Source organism: Thunnus albacares, chromosome 6, assembly GCF_914725855.1.
Source record: "Thunnus albacares chromosome 6, fThuAlb1.1, whole genome shotgun sequence".
NCBI classification, from domain to species: Eukaryota; Metazoa; Chordata; class Actinopteri; order Scombriformes; family Scombridae; genus Thunnus; species Thunnus albacares.
This window is the reverse complement of record NC_058111.1, coordinates 3,560,454-3,577,782: the sequence shown is the minus strand read 5'-3', so window position 1 is coordinate 3,577,782 and position 17,329 is coordinate 3,560,454. Positions and strand designations below refer to the sequence as shown.

Sequence of the window (17,329 nt, the reverse complement as noted above, 5' to 3'; positions counted from 1 at the left end):
TATTAGTCCATTTCATTTTATGTATGTGGAATTTGCCGAAAATCATAAACAGTTGGATTAAAAAGCTAACATTTTTGTCCATTGAATTTTTTTTTAAATAAATGAAGATATCACCACCAGAAAGCCTGTTTTTTTAGATAGAAAATTTCGCATATCATTCCAAAATATTTTGAAATTCATACAATGGAAACCTGTTCAGACCAGTCACTTGAATGGACTGGAGTACAGTGACGTAAGCAACAGGTTGGTCAGAGCCCCACGCGGCCGCCTCGTGCCCGCAGTTCTCCTGCTTCTCCTCCAGCCGGAGCGCGTGCAGCAGCTGGTACTGTACTGTACATCCGCGTGTCCTCCCACTAGGCAGCGCACACTGAGCGCGAGAGGCTGAGAGGCGGCTGCTGCTGCTGCTGCACGAGACCACTGCAGCACACAAGACAGCGCGAGCCTCAATACGCATTTTTAAAAAAATAACGGTCAGAGAATAAAAAGAAAAGAGAAGAAGAAACGGAGCAAAACGAACAGCCGAACAACAAACGGTCGTCCTCCGGGTAAGAAAACGTTAATTTCTTTCTTTAAATGGTGATTTATTTTTGGTTGTGTGTGTTGTCAGCACTTGAACGACCTTTACGAGGCAGAAATATCAGTTCGTGTTGAATGAACTGAAGGAAATATTGCGCGTTTGAATGTGAAATTCAATCATTTTAAAAACACCAACGTCTCAGTATCACATAGCATAACGTTAGCTACTTAAAGCTTGCCAGATGAACGATATTTCCCTGATTAACGACAACACACAATTTGTTTTCTTTCCCTTCTGTGCTGCCTTGTTTAGTTTCCTTTGAAGACCTTTCTTGTACGTTTGGTCGTTTTTATTGAAATATATTGTTATCAATGTCTATTCAGAGCTATGACTGGTGTTTTTTTGTATTAGTCTTCATGTGTTACCTCTTGATTTAAGTTGCTGTCAGCTAACGTTAACGTCTTTTCATTCAAACTACCGGAAAGTATTTTGGATATTACACACTGGAAATGAAACGCTAAATCATTTGAGCAAGAGTAGGTTTTGCATTTGAATCTGTTTTTTTTTTTTTGCTTTGTCGAGTAAGATAATGAATAATAGTTGACTACTCTCTATATGAACCTTCGCACTTTCAATTTCGCATTGAGGATGTATTTCTTGTATTTCTTCATAAGGTTTTCCAGGTGTTTGTCTGTTTTTATCTCTTATCTATGTCTCTGCAGAGCCTGCAGTCGTATCTCTGCTGAAATGTTGTCATATTGTTAATTGTTCTGTCAGTGTTGAGCCTGTCATTTATTCTGCGGATGGCTGATTTAGTAATATTGTTGTGAAACAGCAGATTACGTTTTACCACTGACACTCCTGTCTCATTATTATTATCTTATAGGTCAATACAAATCAATAGATTACTCACAGACAGGATTTTCTCTGTCTAGGTTCAAGATTACCTGTTACTCAATAAGGATTATAGTTGTCTGAGTCAGGGCACAACATCAGATACACATTTTGGTATTTTTTTTCACCAAGTCAAGGTCAGTTTATAGACCTACAGCTGTGGAAGGAGTAATGGATGTGAACAGGGTGTGATATGATCTTGTTTTTTATCATCACCGTGGGGAGAAGAGATCAAGTGAAAATTGTAGGAAATCTCTGAAAGCTTGACTGAAACAGTTTGTGTACATCTTTGCAAGGCGGTCTGTTTATCCACAGGCTGAGAGCTGTTTCATCACACTGACAGAATATCCCACTGCCATCATTCATCTAGCAAACGGATATTTAAAGCCCCCCCCCCCTCCGCTCAAAAATATGTTTTTCCTTCTTGTTCCTTCAGCTTGGATGGTTGAGCTTCACTGTGCAGAATGATGTTTATGCAGAGTTTGTTTTCACATTCGTCTGCTGAAGGAGGAAAGTTTCTCTGAGCTCTTTGAAAATCTAATTTTAAAGGGCGGGTCTACGAGCATGATTTATGACATCACAAATAGTTTGCAGCCAATCGTCGTCCAATATTCACAAGTGTAATGTGGAAACTTGAAGCCTCCAGAGCACAAACACAGTGAAGGAGGAGACATCTGGTGTCCAGCAGTTAAACTTTAGAAATCAACAATATTTGCATATTTATAGATTCTGTGATTTTTAATGAGGGAGACAGAGTAGATGTCAATTTAATGTGGTAATTGAAGAGTATTTTATGTACGTCTTAAAATATTTCTGGCAGGGATAATTAATATCTGTCCATCTGTGGAGTTTCTGCCATAACTTTGTAGTGTTCAAATATTAATAATCATACTTCAACTTCAATTTCATCTATATTATTATTGGTTCTAAATCCAGCCTATAATAAGTGGACTGATGTTGTTCACTATAGGCTACCATGTTGAATTGTGGGATGTTCTTGGCTCTGAATATTAGGAGAAGTGTGCATCCAGTGTGGGTGAAGTGGATCGTGTGCTGGTATATTTCAGATGTGGGACATACTTGCCCACCTGACACTGACCTGACCACTAGGCCTGCAACTATAGATTAATCTACAGATTATTTTCTCGATTTATTGATTATTTGTGTGCTCTGTAAAATGTCTATTTCCAGAGCCCCGAGGGACTTTTCAAAATGTATTGTTTCATCTGGCCAACAGCCCAAAACCACTCTATTATCATAGAAGAATATGAAAACCAGGAAATATTCACTTTTGGGAAGCTGTAACTAGCAATATTTTTGTTATTTTTGCTTTAAAAAATGCTAAAATGATTACCAATGTTACCAATGAATTTTCTGTTGATCGACTACTCGATTAATGGACTAAACATTGCAGCTTTTCTCACCAGTAAGGCTCTACTAAAATCTGAATTTTCCAAGTCAGCTGTGAGTTTGTGTGGGGCGATGCCTCTGTGACACAGTGGAAAAAATCATTATTGATATGATTATATGATTTATCATCACTCACAAATTATTTATGGATGGGGGGGGAGGGGGGAGTGTGTCAAAAACTCAGAGGACACTCAGCAGCCAGACAGTCCTCCGTCCTCTGTTTAAGAGCAGCTGACACACTAAAATGAGAATCGCTGGTCCACCTTAGGTCAGGCTAGGCTAGCGCGTTGTCGCTAACTTTGGGGCTAAAACCCTTCGATAGACAAGTGTTTTCTTGGTCTTGAGAAGCTGTGACACACTGCAGCCTGTTCTGTACATTTACTGCCAGTTTGACAACTTAACCTTTTCCTCTATTCACCGTCACTTTTCTGCCGCTCGCTGAACTACACACTCGCTACGCACACACACACATTACACACTGTCCTGTTCCTTAACGGAGCTACTCTGGTAACAGTACTTTCCACATAGACGTCCTTCCAAGAATGAGGAAAGGGAGGATGACTCAAAACAATTCCACAATAACGTAGGGTGTTATTGTGCTCTCACAGTGTGCGAGTGAAAATCATTAGTAGCCCTTTGATATTAACGATCATGTGAAATTTTAGCACCGGCGCTCATTATTTTGCAGCTCGACGCTTACTGTCCTCCTGAAATCTGAAAAACATTCAGAGAGATTCTCAATTAAAGGATAGTTTGAATGTTTATTGATTTGGGAAATATTGCAGTAACCAATCAGAAGTGAAGTTTCTGCCTCTCACATCTCCAGCTCGGCAGGCTAAAGGCACCTCGTATTTGTTTTCACATCGACCTCCTCCCAGGCCCGACTGACTCTCTGACCTTCCAGCTACTGACTGACGTGTCTACAAAGGTTTAGTGCTGTTTTGTTACTCAGAAAGAAATAAAAGCAAACAAAACCTGAATACTGCACTAATTAGATTTTCAGTGATAGCGTTTGAATAAAATATTGTCAGAGTCAGAATTCCCACATGCATTGTTCTTCTAAGGTGCTTACTAATCCCTACGTTAATTTTCTAGACAAGTTAATTAGATTGGTTTTTATTACTGTGAATGGATATTCCCACAGGCTGACAGAGATCCCAGTCTAGCAATAAAAAGTAATTACAGCTTCCTCTGATGTGGCTTATTTCCCTCTCATTGATGCTGTTTAGTGGCTGTGATGATGGCAACATGTAACATGCAGTTTAATAAATAAATTGATACGTCCATTGGCTTGTCATTAATCTGCCATGACTCATTAAAATAATTGGTGATGCATGCCTCTTCATAACATGTTTGCATGTGTGTGTGGTGTGAAATTCTGATCTGATCTTTGAAAAGAAAAACATTTAGTGTGTCAGTTGTGTTTTAGTTGAGTTTAGCTTTCAAAGGTAAATATTGCCCTCGTTCCCTCAGAGTTAATCGGTGCTATATCAGGTTTGTACACAGCAGGTGGTTATTAGTGCTGTTAGGGTGTATTTTGAGACGTGCTGCAGGCACTAAGCAGCAGCAACCATCACCACCACGGCTCAGTGACGGTAGTCAGTGGGAAAGTGACTTATCTGCTAGATACAACAGGAAGAGTCAGACTGATGATATCTGTGCAGAAGGTTTTGACCTTTGGCCTCAGAAGACAAAGTCACAGCAGAGTTCAGGTTGTTGATAGTTGCTTTCATGTCTTACGTGTGTCATGGTGGTGATTTACGCAACTTTTTGCCAGACAGAACATATTTTTTTTAAATTTTTGAGCTAGTCTGTTTAGTTATTGGATATAATTTAGCCTTTAATTGTTTTCTGATTGTTTTTGTGTATTGATTTATGTTAAGAGGCTGCTGTAACACTTTAATTTCCCTTTAAACTCTAGATTACATTCAGTGACGATGTTTTTGATAGTTCAATGCTACCATTATTATAATTATTCTTTATATCGTGCACTATATTTTTATTATTTCCATAGTGAACATATAAACATGAAACGAACAAGACAAAACAAAAATATGTTGACAATAACACCCTCCCTCAACTCCCCACCCCCCCGCCAGACAACATCTATAACAACAACACTATATATAATTACAGATAACCTGCCCAGTCAGCGTTCTGTGACAAACATAGACAAGAATTCACCTTAATGCAATACAAAGCTGAAAAAAGAGACTAATCAGAACAAATAGTCCCAAAAACATACAACACCATACTACAAAAAAGATACATCTCAACAGCAAATTCTTACATTTTCTGTTCATCAACTGATCTTTTCTTATAATGAAGAATCTCATACATATAAAGGAACATTTCTAGACAGCAAGTCAATCCCCTGTGTGGTACATGATTGACAATAAAACTCTATATAACTATTATAAAGATTGTGATTATGGTTTATGGATTCCAGTCTTTGGGTTGACAGTCAGACATGGTTCACGTCCGCTTGTTCATTTCTGCTTTTAGATCTGAACGTTTGCTGTGGACTTTAATCTTTTCTGATAATAATAAATGCAGTGGATTGTACATGTATGTACAGTTTTAGTGCTTCCTAGTTAAGATAAGAGGACTGTATTATGACCTGATGTTAGCTTAGATTGGCTCCAGCCCCCCGTGACCCTCTGTAAGGATAATCAGGGATAGCTGATGGATGGATGGATGGATGGCTGTGTTTGCTGTGGTGTGATGTGTTTGAACAGTGAGTGAAAAGCAGACAGCTGATTGGTCCGGAAACAGAGGGCCTCATTGTTTCATGGGTACTATCTCTCCCGCTCTCTCCTTCTATCTACAGTAGCTTTGTATCAATCCTCCTGCTTGTGTGATATGTGCACATACAGTCACTAAACTTCATATTCTGCAAACACAGCCATCCCAGCGAGGGATAAACTGTCTATTTACATTTTAAGTGTGACTGTTGCATGTTTGTGTGGGCTTGCTTTGCCACGTTAAGTCATTCTTTATGTAAGTGTGTATACACTTTGTTTTAGTGTGTTTCTTCTGTGTAAATCTTTTTTGTGTGTTTTCAGGGTTGCTCTTACTACTTATTACTCTATGATTAGTTTTCTATGAGTGAAAATGTTCATGATGAGTTTCAGACCCCAAAATGACATCTGAAAAGTAGTTTTGTTTGACTAACAGTCAAAAATCCAAAGAGATTCAATTTATAATGAAATACAACAGAGAAAAGAAGCATCTTCAGATTTCTGGGTGCTGCTGTCTCAGTCAAGAATGTGACTAGTTTTAAGATTCACAGTAAACTAATTTAAACAGTTCGGCTCCATACTGACAGCTTTCGTTTTAGCTTGTTTTATAACAATTCACTATTAGCCTAACTAGCGCACTGCTGTTGTGTAAAACATAGCGGTGGTGGATGAGACACTGTTGGGGAAGCAGTTGAAAATATCTTTCCTACATGTTCATGCATGTTGAACAGGTGTTTTCATAAATTACTTATGATTATTGGCTTTTTACTCGTTAAGGTTTTATTGCACATGTAGTGATGAGTGCAGTTGTTACTCAAGTAAAACATTATCTTTCACTTCACCTGCTTCACTGTCTCCACCTCTCTGCTCTGCTGTCCGCTCTGTCTGTGTGTGTGTGTGTGTGTGTGTGTGTGTGTGTGTGTGTGTGTGTGTGTGTGTGTGGAGGAGCTGAGCCCCACCCTCAGTCAAACACTGACACAGAGAGCAGAGGAGAGGCTGCAGCGCAACCATAAGTTACACCAAAACGTAAAAAAAGTACCGATTTAAAAAAAAAAAAAAAAAAAAAACAAAGAAAAAAAAAAAACCGACTTACACAGAGTTCTTAAACGTTTAGAACCGGGTTTCGGGGGTCATCCATACGCTCAACTAATTGATTACTCATAAAGAGCATCCTGAGGCAGCGAGTGAGTTAATTTAGTCTGTGCTGGAGTGCAGCTGGTTGACTGTCCTCCTATGCATGAAGTCTTTATGAATCATTATTTAGATTATATCTGAACAGAACATCACAAACAGCTTTTGAGGCACTGTGATGTAAAGAAAACATGTGCAGATCTCTGTGTCAGGAACATGTCAACATAACTCTTTTGCCTCCACATTTTTCTGTAAAAAAACACATAAACACCCTCATTATAACACACCTGCACTGTTCAGTATTCACTCCTGGTTTTTTGTAAACGCCGTCACATTCAGATCCATCATCATCTGCTGGGTATCGCCAGCAAGACAGCATGTTTGATCCGCAGTAATACATTGATTTATTTAGCTTCTGCTTGTTTCATTTCACAAAACTCTGGTTATGTCAAATGTTTATGTATCCACTTAAGTCCCACAGAGATTAATTCACCCTCTTACCTAACCATTTATTTAAAATATTTTTCGCAATCACATATTTCTCCCTCCGCACTGACCTGCTTCACATTCACACATCTAATGCTCTATTTCCCCTAAGGGATCATTAAAGATTAATCTAATTTTACGCATATTCACTTCCTGAAGGCACACGCACGCAGCTCTGCAGGAGCAGCAGGGATTAAGTGCTTGATTTAAAGAGCAATCCACACTGTCTCTGGGGATCAAACCTGTGGACCCGCGGTTACGTACGGCTGCTGCTGTCACTGTTGCAGGGGGAAAAAAAGCCGCTTTGCAGACTAAACTAAGCTGAAAAACCATGTTGTTTCCTTTTACATCAGACGTTTTTCCGTCAGTCGTCTACCAAGCTAATCTTGTTTGCTCGATTTACTTTTTGTTGTTTCCACGTTGTTGCTATTTTTCCCTCTTTGTCCTGAGATGACTGCAGTGGGAGTGAGACCGAGATAAACACATTAGATATGGAGATTATTGTGAAATGACTCGCACACAAACACACACACACTCGCAGGCACAGACACACACACATAAACACACATAACTGAACTCATGTACATTGTGCGAGTTCATCGTCAGTTCATTGAGTCCACACAGGCCATTTAAATGAGTCCATTTGTGTCACTTTAAACTCTTTAATAACTTGGTTGCCCCTGGGATAGAGCCAAAATCTATATTGTTTTTTATGTAATTAAGATTTATCAGTATGGTGGAGCATTATAAAACACAAAAACTGGCACATTAATGTGTGTGAGAGATGTGGATTGAGTTGTTGTGTGTTGCTTCTGTCCTGACAAACACTTCCACTGTTCACCAGCTGCTGTAAACACAAACCTGGTGATTCATAGGTATTTGTCACATATAAATGTGTGTGAGGAGGTTTCAAACATAAATGGTTGTTCACATCTTTATTGCAGATTGTTTTATTAGATGTCCACTATCTCTCCGTCTCCGACATCCTGCCTTATTAGATGAGGATTTAAAATAATCTCCCACAAACATATAGAATTGGTGAAATCCTCATTTTGGTCAAACTGTATATTATTTATAGGATATGTTTTTGGTTTTATATTGTTTTTCTTATGGGATGGATACATTTTGAGATGTTTGCACCAGGTTACCCATCATGCTTTGGGTGAGTTAGCTGTAGCCTGTTTTTTTTAGCCTTTATTTCTTTTATGGGTGCAACTAACGAGTATTTTCATTAACGATTAATCTGTTGATTCTTTTCTCAATTGATCGATGAGTCGTTTGGTCTTTAAAATGTCAGAAAATGGTGAAAAAGCCAGTCACTGTTTCCCAAAGACCAAGATCCAACCTAAAATGTCTTTTTTTGTCCCGCCCAACAGTCCACAACCCAAATATATCCAGTTTACTGTCATAGAGGACTAAAGAAACCAGGAGATATTCACATTTTAGAAGCTGGAACCAGAGACATTGGACATAGGCGATATTCTGTTGATCAACTAATTGATTAATTATTGCAGTTCTAATTTCTATATATTTTAGCGGTTCTGCACCATGAAATGTCACGCTGCATGTTTCATTTATCTGCATGGTATTTCCTTTTTGCACTGTAGACATGGATGTACAGAAGCCGCCGGGCGATATCGCAAAAATATCATATCACAAGTTTTTTCAGGCAGGATCACCATTCACAATCTTATCACGATTCTTTTCATGTTGGTTTTTAAGACTCATTTGTTACTGAACAGTACAGAAGAACTTTATTGTCTATCACATAATGATAGAAATTTGTCTTAGGTTAGGGGCTCATAAACAACATAAAAACATAAACCCATGAAAGACATAAAATTACATTAAAACACAATTCCATCAATAACAGCATATGTGCAAAGCTGCATTAGAAAGTAATGACGGCCTTTTTGGCCTTTTTGAAAATGGATATTTCAGCAGGAAACCAAACTAATTTCACAGCTGAAAAGCAAACAGCTGATGTTGTGTAGAAGCGTTAGCGTGCTGTTTCAGATAACTAGCGGGATGTGCAGTACACCTGAGCTGGCATCACGCTAGCTTGACAGAAGATAGTGCTACCAGTTAGCAGGGGAGCTAACCGCTAAACGGCGGCGTTCACCTGCAGCCCTGCTGTGAGTTTAACATGATGTGCAGCAGGTGAGCTTCCTAAAAGGAACTGCTTTAGATTTCACCAGCAGATTGGAGATGTGGTACGAGGTGCTCGCCATGTCGATGTTCTCACCCGTTAGCCTCCTGCTAGCAGACCGTGCTCCATCACAGAGCTGATACATTGTGCACAATACTAAGGATCTCTCTTTAACATTTTAATCGTTCACAATCTCATATCACCATATCACACACCCCTACAATCACTGGATTACTGTTAATACTGAAGACAACATCTACCCTGATGATGATGATGATCAGACGCGATCTTATGTTATAAGGAGCTTCTCTTTTTGTTCTATGATTTCTAATTGATGAAATATCTCTCACTGGTTTCAATACAAGAACAACACGTCAGTGTTACAGCATCTTCCTGGATGCTGTGAGAGGACGGTCCATGTGAATAGGTGCCATATTTCCAGTTGTACTCAGGCCTGTCGTGTTATAATTTAATTCTTGGCGGGGATACGAGGCGGTCGGTGATCCTGTCAGCTGTAATGGATCCGAGCAGGCGAGGGAAACATGACAGATTGCTAACCTTTTTTTTTTTTTTTTCTACCGTGCTGCCTCAGTTCCTCACATCACCCAGAGATGAAGATGTAAGAACAGCTACAGCTACAAATCCTGTGACACTCCGATGAAGGGTTCAGACCCACAACAGTTTTATACTGGTACCATTTAGAAGATGAAATATGAACCAGACAATCCAGGTGGCAGGTTGATTTCTTTTTTGTTATTATTTATTCATTTTTTTTTATCTTGAAAACATATTCATTCATTCATATTTCCTGGGTGAGTCGTCTGAAGCCAGAAATGTGATACAATATGAACTGGCATGTTGGATCAACTTTCAAAATTAAAAAAACCACTGATGGAAACTCTTTCCAGACTGACCGTAACTAGTGATAAATCAGGCTTCATGGCTTCTTTCTGGCGATAAATTTTCCTGCGGTCAAACGGTTTTTGCTAAGCTGCCGTGTAGCGTGTTGATGTATGTCATGAAGTAATGAACCAGGAGTCTCAGACCTTCGTTCTCGTGGTTCTCATGTTTAACCTAAAGGAACCTTTTAAGTCTCGTTATTGGCGCCAGGATTTTCCAGGTTTAAGAGTGCGTTCTGCAAGGACGCTGCGGAGATTAGACAGACTAACCTGTACAAGCAGAGAAGCAGAGAAACTCGTTCTCTCTGCTAAATCTCTGAACTAAACCCAGTCAAGTCTAAAGACACGGACCACTCGTTAAGGTTCCTGACTCAACTGAAGGTGTGAAGTAATTTGTGCACACTTCGAACGATGTATTGGACACTAATCATGCTTTGTATAGTTGTTGCCCATTATAAATGATGGTAAGAAGTTTACACCTGCTATAGATCGATTGATTGATTGGTTGCAGAAGCAGAAGCAGGAGATGCTGACTTTGTATTTTATGTTTGATCTAAATATTGTGAAGCAGCAGAATGTGTTCACTGAACCACTTTCACAACAATCTGTCTTTTTCAAGAAGTAGAACAAGGTTTTTTGGAAAACAGGAAAAGTCATGAAAAACACCCCTTTATTGTTTTTCCTGGATCAGCAGCAGAAAATGTAGACCCACACACCCTGTAATCAATATTCAAATGTCATCAATCAGTGATAATGTCCTCTCCATTATCGTGGATGATGGCATGCTGTTGCACACTGACCCTCCCTCAGGAAGGACATTAGGTTTTTATTTGCCTTGTATTATATTCATATTCTGTTCTCGCCCTCATTAATCTCAGAGAGCCTGTTACATTTTACATGAAAAGACATAACAGTTAAATGAAATGTTCTTCTGATTAAATCCCTGCATCAGGTGCTCATATTATGTTAAAACTGCTGCTGGTATTCACTCCAAGTGAAACTCTTTTCTATTTTAGATTAAAAAAGCTTTGGATCATGTTTCATCCAATGAATTCTGCAAGTGGATGTTTTCTGGTCTATGAAATGTCAGAAAATACTGAAAAAATGCCACAGTTCCATCTTCACATCGCTTGTTTTCACCAACCAGCAGTACAAAAGCCAAATCTATACTATCATAGACTTAAATTGTTGCTGATTAATTTGCTGATGATGGATTAATAGATTCAGCTCTAAAATGTCCCATAATTATCAGATGAGTAGGCGTCTACTCTGCACTTAATGCTAATATTGTAAATGGACTTTGACTAGGTTCCAGTTATGATATATATATTTTCATTATCCATTAATCTGTTGATTATTTTCTTGATTAATCGATTAGTTTTTTGGTCTACAAAACGTCAGAAAATGGTGAAACATGTCAATCAGTTTTTGTTTTGTTGGTTGGAGAGCACACATCTCAGATTCTTCTATCTTTATGGATTTAAAGTCTTTTTTCAGAGATGCACACAGAGTCCTTCAGAAAGAGGCGCATATGGCAGGTTTCCCACCTCTCCGTCTGTCTGTTTTCCCTGTCAGTGTAATGTACCAGAGGACATCCCACACGGGGATCAGAGCAGCGCTGCCTGTCTGACTGTGTCACACATCGACTGTTTCCTGCGTCATGTTCTCTCCTGTGGTGCTGCAGTGGTTCAGCGGCTTACAGCTGTTGGCTCACAGCTTCAAGGACCCGGCGTGCTGCGTTATATTTGTTTGGGTTTTTCTCCCGCCGCTCAACCTCGGGACCTACGTGCGAATGTGACTGTGCATCCGTCTGTTATTGTGTGTGTGTGTGTGGTTTCCTGCAGTGTATTATGGCCTAAAATAAAGACACTTTTCACACTTTTTTACAGAGAAAAGAGCAGATTTTCTGTATCACACATAAGGCCACACATTTAAAGTTACTGTCATCTAGTAAGTAAATGTACCAAAAGATGAGATGCTTCAGGATTTGTTAGACTCAGTTCAGCAGATAAGTGAATTATTGATCACACTGTAGGTTCACTTCACTCTCACATCTGGTGTTATGGCCTTTTTTGACTTTTATTTTTTCTAAATAGAGTCTATTTTAAACATATCTGTGACATTTAATTCACCACAAGTTGTTTAGATTTCTCTAAATCCATCTTTCCTTACAGCTCAGATTCCTCTCTGTCCTCCAGCAGCTCTGTTTCTGAAGCTATTCACATAAAATCTGCATTATTAATGACCACTCACTCCGAAAAAGAAAATGTTACTCTGTTAGAAAATGAAACTCTGTTGAGAAACTCAGAAGTTCAGAGGTTATGACAATTTTAAATGATACTACAGTTATACCAGTTCACAGTTTAGTATAAAAAAGCTATCTTTGGAAGATTGCCACTTGATTAGTTTAATTCAGCTGCATGAATGCCTTTTCTGCACAGAAGGAGGATTGTGAATTTTGTGTCCCATCACTTAATTGGAGTCACATTAGAAAAGAGTCTCCTCAGGCCCAGTATGGTCAGGAGTGGGAGTATAGCAGCACGTTGGCTCAGTGGCTAGCAATGTTACCTCACAGTAAGAAGGTCCTGGGTTCAGTTCACAGCTAGGGCAGGGCCTTTCTGTGTGGAGTTTACATGTTCTCCCTGTGTTTGTGTGGGTTTCCGGGTGCTCCAGTTTCCTCCCACCATTAAAAACATGTAGGTTAAGTTAATTCTCCTGTCCCTGACCAAAGGCACTGGCGTGGAACTGGAGTTGGTCCCCGGGCGCTGCACAGTGGCTGCCCACTTAGGATGGGTTAAATGCAGAGATTGAATTTCACTTTACAATTGTATGCGTGACAAATAAAGTACCTTTTGTAACGGTACACAAAATTCACGGTTTAACATTTTGGTCATCCAACAATGGCTCATTGGCCTGAACATTACACATTACTGTTACTGAAACAGTTAAGTTATGCTGCAGTGTAAAAAGTAAACAACCTTTCTGTTTCTTGCAGGTCAGGACACCTGCTGACAGCTGTGTTATGATGATTTATGGTCTAACTGTATATAAAGTAGTTCAAACTAGCTCCACCTCCAGCAGCTACAACAGTAACATGCTGCTCACTATTAATAATCTAATGATGTCATATATAATAATATATCAGCCAGAGGGACCAAAACCATTACTTTTTACTGCGATACATTTTTCTCTCTCAGAATTGTTTTTTACGACGTGCTGTCTGACCACGTCAGAGATCAAATGTTTTTATTGTTGTTCTGAAGAGCTTCACTTAAAGCCATGGTATCATTTCACTACAGAGATAACGGAGCATATTTTAATAATAGTGTTGCACTCGGTCAGTGTTATGAGTCTCTCGTTTGTCAACGTGACAGCAGCAACACTACAGGGTAACCAGGCTACCTTGGCTAAGCCACCTAGCATACATCCATGCTACAGCCAAGTGGTGCGCTGCCAAAACATTCTGGGTGGAACTCGGACTCTAGAATTATTGTTCCACACGTCGGACTAAGTGGATTATTAAATTATTTTGACAGTAATTGTTTGGGTCACGGAGCGTATTCTTCTGCATGTACCGAACCGTAACATCCGTACCATGATGGTACAGGACGAATACATGTAGTCAGGAGGAATGATTGCAGAAACTAATATCTCTTTTAATGCACATATTGGCATGTAGGTATAGCTTTAAGGCAGACTTGAGAACATTTGAACCTATTCTTTAACTAGGTCATTTCAGAATAGTAGTAAAGTAGCTGTTTTAGCTGACTTTGGAACATTTTTATTAACATTTCTGCAATGTCATTGTTGATAAATGTGCAAGCTAACTTGTAAATAAATACATATAAATAGAGTAGTGTGTGTGTGTGTCTGGGCAGCTGACTTTAGCTGACTTTGGTTCTCTCTTTAAAGTGCTGTCCAGTCATGTAGTTTGATGTCAAGCTGCTGAGGTACAGGCCATTGTCTAAAGGCTGTTCAGAGAGAAGGAGGGAAACTGACAGATGGACAGGGGAAGGGGAGAGGAGTAAAACTGGGCTTAAGACAATTAGTTGAGAGACACATAGTCAGGTTAGGAAATGAGACAGATGGGCAGAGAGAGACTGAAGGGGGAGAGGCACTGTTCGACAAAACGACTGAAGAGAAGAATAAAGATAAAGGAACTTCTGTAGTATCGTTGTGCATCTTAATATTCAGCATCTTGTTAAATTTTCTTCTCTACAGTATTTCTCCATCCTGTCCTCCCTCCGTCCTCTCTGTGCTATCTTTATCTGTGTCCTCACTTCATGTACAGCAGGGGTTTTGAAACTAAATTTAAGCGATGTACTCTCCGTTTTTTTACCTCAGCAGCTCACAGTCCTTAAAGTGTGTCATGCCTCTCTTTATGTCACTACCTGGCATACATGTGACCCACTTTTGGTTCAGACCCTTCGTTTTCTAAAGCAGTGAAAGTAAAAAAAAAAAGTACACAGTGCTTCTATTGACAGTATAAAACACAAAAGCTGTCATCAGTCGTCTGGCTGGTGGTGGGTAGAGAGACACTTGAGATTTGTGCTAAAACACTTAGTGGTTCTGTTGTGTAAGCCTTTAGAAAGAAACTAAATGCAGTGCTAAAACGGGGTGAAAGGAGACATTTACAGCAGCTACCACCATTATCGCCATACACAATAGAGAGAAAGATCTTGACTTACATCACTGAGTGCAAATACAATCCTTAATTCAGAAGCCTCTTTTTGTGCGGCTGTCCATCGATCAGCTTGTCCATTTACAACGTTAAACAGAGGAAACTCGAAACAAACATATAATTGTTGCACTGATTTTTGTGACATGTCAAAACCCTCCTGTTGAAATATCAATTCTGTTGCGATCAACAGAATATAGCCATGCTAATGTATAGCCATGCTAGTGTATAGCCATGCTATACGAGTCAAGTCACATTTATTTATAGAGCACACTTAAAAACCAAAGCGCTGTACAGAACAAAATCAGGCAATAAAAACAGAATGAAAGACTAAAAACAAATCAACAAACATAGCCTGGACTTGAAGGAATCAATGGAGGGTGCAGATCTGATAGAGAGGGGGATGTTGTTCCATAGTCTAGGGGCTGCACAAGTAAAGGCACGGTCCACTCTGAGGTTAAGATTTGTTCACAGGACAGCCAGGAGCCCCGGATTAGATGACCTGAGAGTCCTGGAGGTGGAATAAGGGGTTAAAATGTCAGAAATACAGGAGACGGGTTGCCCATTTAGGGCTTTAAAAACAAATAGTAGAACCTTGAAATGGATCCTGAGCTACACTGGAAGCCAGTGGAGAGAGGCCAGAATAGGGCTAATATGGTCAGGAGTCTGGCAGTGATGTTCTGGACCAATTGCAGGCGAGATAGAGACGACTGACTCATCTCTCTGTGTACAGAGAATTGCAGTAGTCTAAGCAGGAGGAAATGAAAGCATGGATGACTTTTTCAAGGTCTTTGAATGAGAGGAAAGACTTGATTTTAGCAATAGTGCAGAGCTGAAAGAAGCTAGCTGTCACGTCAAGGTTTAAACATGGGGTTTGACAAAGGTAGACAGATTGCTTGCTGTTGGAAATTGATTTAGTGGAGTCACAGGGGCCAAATAGGACAATTTCAGTCTCTCTCATTTAGCTGCAGGAAGTTTTGTGCCATCCAACACTTGATGTGTTCAAGGCAGTTCATAAGACTGAAAAGGTTGCGCTGGTCGTTTGGTTTCAGGGGGGAGATACAACTGTGTGTCGTCTGCATAGCAGTGGAAAGAGATGTTGTACTTTTGGATGATTTGACCAAGGGGAAGCATGTAAACAGAGAACAGGATGGGACCTAGGATGGAACCTTGTGGGACCCCGCAGGAGAGACTGGCTGGGGGAGAGGAAGAAGCACCTATTTTGATAGAGAAGCTTCTGTTGCCGAGGTAGGATGTAAACCAGTTTAAGACAGGGCCAATAACACCAACCCCATACTGGAGACGATTGATTAAAATGTTATGGTCTAAGTCTATGTATGCTTACATACTCACAATAACAATGCTAACGTGCTGATATGTTTACCATGTTCACCAACATAGTATAGGATGTTAGCATGCTTACATTTGCTAATTAGCTCTACACACAAAGTACAGTCAAGTCATTAGTTTTGCAAGTGTATGTAGTGATAAACCAAAGTATTGGATGACTGAACATTTGGACTTGATGATGGTACTAGAAGGAAAGTCAAGGAATCTCCAAAGTTAGTAGGATTCATCCTCTGGTAACCATTAATCTCTGTACAAAATTTCATGGCGATCCATCCAATATTTGTTGAAATATTTAAGTTTGGACCAAACCTGCACCTGCTCAGTGACAAAACACTGACCACCTGGCAGGAGTCCTAACCACATAAACTCTTTATGGCCACTTTTAGTGTCAGATCATCGCTCTGCTTATTTAATAGTCAGACATCGTAGATATACAGTATGTATATGTATTTTTTCCAGTTTTGATTTGTGCTTATCACAATGTGTTCACCTCTTTCTATTTTTGTTTCTTTTTTCTCTTATTGTGTCTGAAATCTTAACTGCATTACAATTCACCTCTAGACTTCTTTCCCTTGTCTCATAATCTGTTTTTTTATCAACGTTTTATATCTCTCCTGCTGTCTTTCCTCTAGTCATTCCTCCCATTTTCATAATTCCTTTTCACAGTCATTTATTAGACCTGTCTGCTGGCTGACATTGTTTTTCGCCAGAAATTTCCATTATGAGACACTTGAGTTATCTAACTTTTTACTTTGAATGCATGTGGGTGCTGCTCTCTGTTTCCCAGCATTATTCACTGTGAGTATGTGTGTGGGACAGAGTGTTAAGGGAGTCCTCTGTCTCTTACCCATAGACAGTTTATGGTCTTACCCTGCAGAAAACGAGTGGTTTTGTGTCTAGTTCATAACAGAATCGGTGACTCTTGGTGGTAATTTCTCCAGTCTCTCCCTTTTTATTACTCCATCTGGTTCTTTCTCTTTTTTACCCCACCTCCCTTCATCCTTTTCACAGCGGTAATAATAACAGATCTGATGTCACAGTTGCCATGGCAGCCGTGTGATGACTTGGCTGGTT

General features: G+C 39.6%; 1 protein-coding gene across 4 annotated transcripts in view; it reads left to right on the top strand.

Annotated features, from left to right (window-relative positions):
- Window positions 1–266: 266 nt before the first annotated feature.
- Window positions 267–17,329, top strand: part of gdpd4a (glycerophosphodiester phosphodiesterase domain containing 4a) — a 45,660-nt gene continuing 28,597 nt past the window's right edge. For 2 of the 4 annotated variants that reach the window (XM_044355235.1, XM_044355239.1), the window contains exon 1: window positions 267–545. The gene's annotated coding sequence lies outside the window, so the exon portion shown is untranslated. The remainder of the gene's footprint in view (window positions 546–17,329) is intronic. The other 2 variants (XM_044355238.1, XM_044355236.1) reach the window with 1 other exon arrangement.